Here is a 9,114-nt window from a genome sequence, read left to right as displayed (position 1 = left end):
CCTAGATGATGCATTTTAATTCACCAACACGTCAAGTCAGGAATGAGAAGCAATCTTTGCCAGGACTTTGTCTATCACTTTGTCTATAATCTTACAGATTATCTGTTGCATATTCTTCTGGCCCACTGATCTTTGAGCTCAGAACTTAAGTGGCTGACCACACTGCTTTGAATGCATAGGTAACGTATTTTCCTAAAGCATATTATAAGGATTACTAGTTCACATGGTGCTGTGGGGAGGCATATCCCAAAATATGTAGGAGAAAGCCCAAACTCAGAGCCCCAGAATTGCTGATGCCCCAACTTTGTCTGAATCTGGAGGTACAAGGAACTAGGAAAAGCCCCCCAAGCATTGCTGGTGTGGCCTATAGCCTAGCCCTGAATGAATAATTTATTACTCACCAGGGAGTTTTGGATGGAATTGAGTTCCTTGAAAAAATCCTTGCATTGAAATCCTGAATTACAGCACTTCAGAATGTGGGAGTATTGGAAATGGATTCCAACATTCCATGTTGGTAATCAGACTCTATTTCTGTCTGATAGCCAATAGGCTTGCACCTTTCCAGTGCAAAGGTAGATTATGTTAACACCCTCACACAATGGCAGAAGGTAATGTCCTTCCCGCTTGAATGGTAGTCTTTACTTCTTCTATTTGAGCTTGTACTGATTGGACAAGACCAACTATGTTAGGGAGGCAATCTGCTTTTGCCAGCCTCTCACTTTAGACATTTCTTTCATCCAGAAACACAGTCTCAAAAACCTTAAATATAATGTGTACACCCATTGTGAAGCCCTCTTAACTTCATCACATTGATTCATAAAGGTAACTATCGCAAATGTTTGCTGCTCAGTCTGCTTGAGCCAGACACAAGTAAAATGTAGATTAATGGAGGGAGAAGCAAATGATTTTGATGTGGACAATGTGGTATGTATGAATCAGTCTTCAGAAATTCTGGACCATAGTTTTTTAAACCATTTTTATTGATATACAGGGATATAAAATACCATTACTCACAAATGCATGTGTCATTTCCACACCAGACTCATTAAAGAGTACTTATTCTCCTCCACCAGAGATGGCCAGACTCTTACAAGGATGAACCATGAAGATATCAAGCTAAGTGAAATAAACCATTCTCCAATGGGAAAATGCTATATTATTTTTTTGCTTGAGGTATCCAGAGTTTTCCAATTCATGGAACTTGAAATTTAAATGGCGCTTCCAAGGGAGGGAAAAAAGCGGAAGATAAGCCAGAGAGATAGTCAGAGTATAGCAGGTGGGGCACTTGTCTTGCACACAGCCATTCCAGGTTCAAACTTCATCATTCCATATGGTCCCCTATGCTCCTCCAGGAGAGATTCCTGAATGGAGAGCAGGAGATGGTGGGGGAATGTAGAATGGGAAATAAGCTAGTTTCTTTCACTTATTTGTTTCTGGTTTGGGAATCAGGACCAGAATTTCTCTGGGGTCACTCCCACTGGTGCTTAGGGGAACATGTGGTACAAAAATTGACCCCAGACTCCTAGCACGAGTCTGTTTTCATCCCATTGAACTCTCTCCAGCCCAAGAGCAGAATAGTTTAATTGGGACAGAGTTTGAGTTGCATAAGATGCAAGAAGATATTTGAAGATGGTTGGTGGTTTACACATGGTAGGTGACATTGAACTGTAAGTTCAATTAGGGGATGATGAGGGTTTGGGTTACACCTAATGAAGTTCAGGGGCTATTTCTGATTCTGTGCTTAAGAATGACTCCTGATGATGCTTGGGAACCATATTGTGGTGAACCACGGTCCTCTGCATGCAAGTAAGTGCCTTACAGTTCTTGTACTATCTCTCCTACCTTAAAGTGGTAAATTTTATGTTCTGTGGTTTTGACCATGGTCAAATACTATTGTCACATGAGAAAAGATACTGAGCATTATACAAAAACATTGGGAGGTCTGCAGAGTCAAGATGCACATGTTTTCAAGTGATCATCAACAGGGAAAAACTCTGGTGTCGACTGGTGGCCAGGAACCTAACCTCAGACTTTCTCATCCATCAGCAGAAGGCCATTTCTGCACCTGGCACCTGTCTTGGAATGCATATTTTCCAAAGCCCTTGTCTAGGAAAACACCTTTGCTAGCAAAATGCAGTGGACTTAATGCTTCATGCTGCCTGCCATTCACTTCTCATTTTAGCATCTGTGCTAGTTAGCTGGGGTCCCCAGAGATGGTTCTATTGCATGCAAAAGAAGAGATTTATTATGCAGATTTGACTCATGCTATTATGGAAGCTGAGAAGTCTCATGATCTTCCTTACTAGCTGGAGACCCAGGAAAGCCAGGGGTGTAATTCAGAGAGTCTGAAGGCCTCTCGAGAGCACAGAATGCTGAGGGCCAGAGGAGATTAGCAATCAGGCATAAAAAGACTAATTTCTCCTTTCTTCTGCCTTTATGTTCTACCGGGCCCTCAACAGATCGGCTGATGATCTTCCACACTGGGGAGAACCATCTGCTTTAGGAAGTCCACTTACTCAAATTCTCATTTCATCTGGACTGTCCTCAGGGACACACCCAGAAAAAAGAAAAAAAAAACATTTAGCCAGATATTGGGGCTTCCTGTGACCCAGTCATGTCTTTGCAGAAAATGAACCATTGCAGAATCCCATGAGTTGATCTGGACCTATCTGAAGAAAGTGGTAGCATATCTGGTCCCTGGACATAGCCAAGAGGACATAACTATGCCTACTGTAGGAAAGAGAGTAAGAAAAAAATAAACTCCTTTCCAGTAGCAGGTGACAGAAAGAGGCAAGCTGCCTTCTAAAGTCCAGATTGCTCAAACAGTGGCCAACACAGTGCCCACCATGGAGAATACCCACAATGTATGAGAGCAATTGTTTTTATTGTTGCAATAACATTATGATCACTTTTATTGCAACTATAATATAGTCTATTCTGGTAGGTCTTAATGGTTGTTAATAAAATATTTATGCATTTTATTTATATTTTCTCATTTTTCTTTGCAAAAACAAGGCATGTTCTTATTTGCCTCACATGGTATCATTAGTCTAATGATTGACCACCCGGGAGAGCAAACATTGATCTATGATTCAATACTGGTTTCAGGAGGCATGAGTGGAGTCTAAGAATGTGGAACCACTGGGTTTGCTGGAAATCACCAGAGATACCAAATAAAGGAAAACATTTTCTGGAGCAGGAGTGGCATAGTGTATCCAAAGGGAGAAGTATGATCTTCCTCTCAATGCCTTGCTATTGGGTTTGCATTCAGTGTTCATGTGTGATGGGGTGGATGCTATTTCTGCTTCCCATATCTCATCCTTTCTTTGTTCCTTAAGTATGATTTCTGCTCTGATGTTCTAACACAGTGGTTCTCAAACTATGGTCTGAGGGCCACATATTGTATTTGTTCCCATTTTGTTTCTTCACTTCAAAATAAGATATATGCAGTGTGCATAGGAATTTTTTCATAGTTTTTGTTTATACTATAGTCCAGCCATCCAATGATCTGAGGGACAGTGAACTGGCTCCCTGTTTAAAAAGTTTAAGAACCACTGTAAGGGTATGGTGGTTTTTCTTCTAAGTTGCTTTTGAGTACATAGCACAACCATTGAAATACCTTTGAAAATTTTCGGTTGGATTTATAAATCACAAATATCTTTTGACAAATATGCATCTTAAAAAGCCACTCCCCTAACATCAATTGTTATGTATGTTGGTAGATTGACTTTTTTTTACCCTACATAACAGGGTGTCTATTTGCTATGGCTATTATATAAAAAAATTATACCTGTATGGATTTTGGGTATGTCTTTAAGATAACAAGAAGAGCTTATTCCCCCTGATATATATCTTTTCTCTCAGAGTTGGTCTTTTCCCTCAACACTGAGGTTCTTGGTGAAAGTGTTGCACTTGGAGAGTTACTCTAGTGGTTTTTGAAAAGTCACTTCTTGAGTGGAATTGATGCTTGAAGAGGTGAACATTGTGTCCTATGAAATACCTCATTGCAGTTCTCATTCCTGTCACTGCTCTCAACAGTTCTGATGACATCTGACACCTCCAGACCTTTGAGCGCTTAGCATCCTTGAATCTGAGCCACTGTCTAAAATAGGACTAATCCTTTCTCTGGGGATATGTGGAGAAAAGGAAGATCCATGTGTGAATGTCAGCACCACATGTATTTGTTTTAAAAGTCATACATTTCTAGGGAGCCAAAGTACAGCCAAAGTATGGTGGGTAGATCACTTCCTTTGTACAATACTGACCTGGGTTCTCTCCCACCACCCTCTCTAGTCCCTCCAAGCTCTGCCAAGGAGTGATCCCTGAACACTGAGGAAAGAAATTGTAGCCAAAAAATCAACAACCACAAAAAAAAAAAAAAAAAGGGACCGGAGTGGTAAGGCATCTGCCTTGCCAGTGCTAGCCTAGGACGGACCGCAGTTCCATCCCCTAGTGTCCCATATGGTCCCCCAAGCCAGGAGCAAATTTTGAGTGCATACCCAGGAGTAACTCCTGAGCATCACCAGGTGTGGCCAAAAAAAAAAAAAAAAAAAAAAAAAACCCCCCCACAAAATTATGCTCTTCTAGGCAACTTGCTTTTTGTTTGTTTGTTTGTTTGTTTCTTTGGGTCACACCCAGCAGTGCTCAGGAATTGCTCCCGGCTCTATGCTCAGAAATCGCTCCTGGCAGGCTCGGGGGACCATACAGAATGCTAGTATTCGAATCACCATCCTTCTGCATGCAGGGCAAACGCCTTACCTCCATGCTACCTCTTTGGCCCCAGGCAACTTGCTTTCTGCCAAGTGTTGGGTTAAGGACTATCAACAATGTGTTTTCTCTTCATTCAAACATCTCACTGAGATGTGAGCATTGCTGCCTGAGTTTTATAATGAAGAAGTTGAGGAACTTTTAAGACCAGCAGGTGTTGGAGCTGAATTTGAAGGAAGCAGTTAATTCCAGAATGGAAGGATTTCATCACTCTGGAATTATCTCTTTTTATTCACAACACACTGTAGAAGACAAAAGAATGGATCCAGTTGTTTATGTTAAGTGACAAATTATAAAGACCGTGATATCAACATAACCATGCAGCAGGAATAGAGCTGGATGAAGAGAAGCATAAGAAAGAAGAGCTTAACTGTGGACAGACATGGGCACTAGGCACTGACCCACAAGATATTGCTAAGGACTTGGCAGCAGAGTGTGGTAACAACTAGCATGCAGAGTGAAGGTTCCATGAAATGTCATTTGAAGACATAGGAAAGGGTTCCATTCTCAGAGTTTGATGCTCAGGGAGACAGATTTCTAAAAATCTTAACTCCCAATTTCAAACGAGAGCAGCACCAAATAGAAACAAACTTGCAGTGTGGATTTGAAAATCAATTGACACGTGAATTGGACAGAATTTGAGGGTGTCCTAATAATCTCTCATTACTAAGACATGATGTAATGCTTCTCATCTCCCTGTAAGAGATACCTATCTTTAAAAATTATTTTAAAAAGACACAATAACTTCCTGAGATTTCAGGAAAGCATCTCCATGTCCAACTAGAAGTATAAATCAGGTCTACGTCCCATTGGGAGGTATATAAGCCCACCCCAAAGAGACAGTTAAGATTTACTTTTCTCTTCCAATAACTGAACAAGATGTCTTTGGAAGTTGGAACTTCCTATGTGTCATCATCCGTTGGAAATAAAGGACCTTTTTAATCTTCTGGAACATCTCTCAAGGAGATTAGAAGTTAGCCCTGAAGGGAGCCAGTGGATACTGGAAAATTTTTGTAGGAACAAGTCTCTTGTCTGATTACCAATAAATATTGCAAACAGTGTACGCTAACTATGCAAAAGATAAATTGAGTCTCTGGCACATCTCCAGAGGGAGAATGATAAAAATACAATACAAAATCTATTTTTCAATCTTAAGAGTGTCAGGAGATGGACACACTGTGAAGCAATTTTGGCCCTGAATGACCAAACCCATCTCTCATGCTTGCCAATCATAACAGCTTGAGTAAGCCAGAGTTTGCTTCTTGTATTACACTCCCACCTGGGGCTGTTCCAAACTGCCAAGTGGAGGTAAACACAGAAGCAGGGGTAGCACATCCTGACAATAGAATGAATGGAAAAGCATCATTCTGTGTCCTATGGAGCAGGAAAGATGTGAAGAAGTAATGACTGCCAGGTGGATATTTGTGTCCCAAGGATGCAAGGAGGCAGGAGACTATGCCTATAGACTCTTTGAGATACCACTGATTAATCAGGGCAGTGGGTCTGGGGTGAAAGAGAACCAACCTTGGAACTGGTTTGAACCACCTCGGAGTTGTCATTGCTTAGAAAATTCCTCACATTGTGTCTCCTGACTTTGGATCTTTCAACTTGGTGTTTTCTATTCCCAGAAAGTGTGTTCTGCACTTTCTTTTGGGTGCATTCACCCAAAAGACTGGAGCTCAAAACCTGGGAGCCATAGGGAGCAATGGAAGTGGCTAACAGCTTAAATTCACCCAGTATTTGCCACCTGCAGCCCATGAGATCCAAGTTTCTTATTTGTGATAGACAACTTTGGGTCTGTTGGATTTATATGCATAAGTATCTGTTCTTTGTGTAGAGAGTAGGTGACAAATCAGCCAACTCTCTATATATATGAAACCAGGAGACTGCAAAATAAGAAATATATATTTGATGACATTATGATATACTTAGTATTGTGCTGAGTGATATCAAGTTTGATTGCACACACTTCTTTCTTAACCTGGTAGACACATAGTTTTTCATTCAGATGAAATTTTTTACATAAAATTATTGGGAATCTTAGATTTGCTGTGTGATATTTCAACTCAACAGAGTGGGAAGGAACAAGCATGAATGAAATAGAAAGGCAAATATCTGTGGTCCTGGGAACATGGGTGCTTCTGTTATGGTTGGAAAATTTCTATGCTTTATAAAGATGTTAGCATGAGCATCACTGATGATAGTTTCCCTTCTGTATTTAAGAACCTCAAAACTCAATATAGAAAAGCATGTGACTTTGGTAGACCACGGGTGTCTTTGGAAGATGATAACTGTGGTATGGTCATGAAGAGGTGTGAATCCCAACTATAGCTATGTAAATGAAAGTTACCTTAAAGAAAAATCAATTAATATGAAAATGTAAGATATACACTTTGGAGGTAGAGTGGTTGTACAGAGAGAATGGTGCTTCCTTTGTTTTTTGGGGTTTTTTGTTGTTTTTTTTTTCAGGCCACACCCGTTTGATGCTCAGGGGTTATTCCTGGCTAAGCGCTAAGAAATTGCCCCTGGCTTGGGGGGACCATATGGAACGCCGGGGGGGTCAAACCACAGTCCTTCCTTGGCTAATGCTTGCAAGGCAGACACCTTACCTCTAGCGCCACCTTGCCGGCCCCATAGAATGGTGCTTCCTTTGCACACAGCTGACTTGAATTTGATTTTCAGCATCCCATGTGGTCACCAAAACACCACCAGGAACAATTCCTGAGTGCAGAGCTAGGACTAATTCTTCAGAATTGCTAATGTGACCCCAAAACAAAAAAAAAAAACAAAACACACAAAATAAAAAAACACATTGTCTTATTCCATGTTTTAAATTTTCTAGGTAGTTGATACTATTTGCTGAACTTCCATCTGTTTGTACAAAAAGCTTCCTATAAGTGACTCTTGTCCTAGTGGTTCTGGTAGGTGTCAATCAGACTAGGATTCTCCCACATATTCCAGCTATGTCCTCTGCCACAAAGTGTCATCCCCACTTCCCCTAAGCCTCTAGCAGTCCATGACTTGCCTTTTAGAACATAGAGGACTCTCAAGGTGCTGGTCCTGGGCTAGGACTGAGAATGGCTGTGGACTATCTTGTTCCTGTAGGTCCCTACCTTTGTCAGAGGAACAAGGCCATTGTGTCTCCTTAAACATGAGTGCACATGTCAAAGGCAACTGGTTTTCATGAGACCAACTTAAATAGCCAGTCCATGAACTCACTTCCCAATGACCAACCATGGAGGTTCCAGCCCCACAGTGAGTGAGGAACCAGCCTAGTCCCCATGCTCAGAGCTGCCTCTTTTCATAAGCGAACAGACAAACAATCATTGTTGATTAGTATCTGCATAAATTTTATGGAACAACAAAGGCAAGAGAGGACTGGAACAGTGTCTCTGAGTCACATTCTGTGAAAATACACCATGGTGTCTTCAGAGTCGGAAACATGGTCGCCTTGAAACAGGGCACTTGCATAACAGTGCTCTGGTGTGACTTCTGTCTATTAAACAGATATTTGGTGAGGTTTTGCCATGGCCAGGTATCTGGGTGGCTCAAATTTCAGTTTTCAATTTCTGGAATCATTCTTTTTTGTTTTGTTTTGTTTTGTAGTTACATCTGATTGTGCTCAGGTATTACTCCTGATTTTGTGCTCAGAGGTAATTCCTGGCAGGCCTCAGGGATCCATATGGGGTGTCAGAGATTGTACATGGATATGTTGTTTGCAAAAGAAACACCTTACATTGCCAGCTGGACTATCAGTCTGCCTTTTCAGGAGTCATTTTTATGGAACCATTAATAGTTTCATCCCTTCCTCCCCTCAGTGTCAAACCAAAGTGACCCTTGATCCCTTGATGAGAATCTACTGAAGAGTTTACAGAGTGTGCTTGTTTCCAGAGTAAGCACAACCCTGTTTGCAGACAGTTGAATTCTATTCCAAAAACCTTATCTCACCGACTAAGAACCCTCTTACTACATTAAATCCATTAATGTGGCTGAGGATCTGCCTTCTTTCCAACAAATCCCTAGAGTTCCAGGCAGGAACTATCTCATGCAATTAAGGAGATATAATCAAACAAGATATTTATGACAGATTTTTTTGCACACCCAGACATAATGAATTTAAAACCAAACAATAGAAAACCAGAGCAGCTATCAATAAATCTATTTTAGAGAAATAAAAGTACAAGCTATACAATTTAATCCTAAGTGCCTTTTTATTAACGAAATGAAAAAGGTTAAACTATTCCTATATATTAAAATTCTCATAATTAAAATACTGGCCCACATTTAATAAAACAATATTCACAAGGAAAGACTTGAAGGAGGATGTCTATTTACTATGACTATATT

Source organism: Suncus etruscus, chromosome 3, assembly GCF_024139225.1.
Source record: "Suncus etruscus isolate mSunEtr1 chromosome 3, mSunEtr1.pri.cur, whole genome shotgun sequence".
NCBI lineage: Eukaryota > Metazoa > Chordata > Mammalia > Eulipotyphla > Soricidae > Suncus > Suncus etruscus.
Note: the sequence above shows the minus strand (reverse complement) of the source record.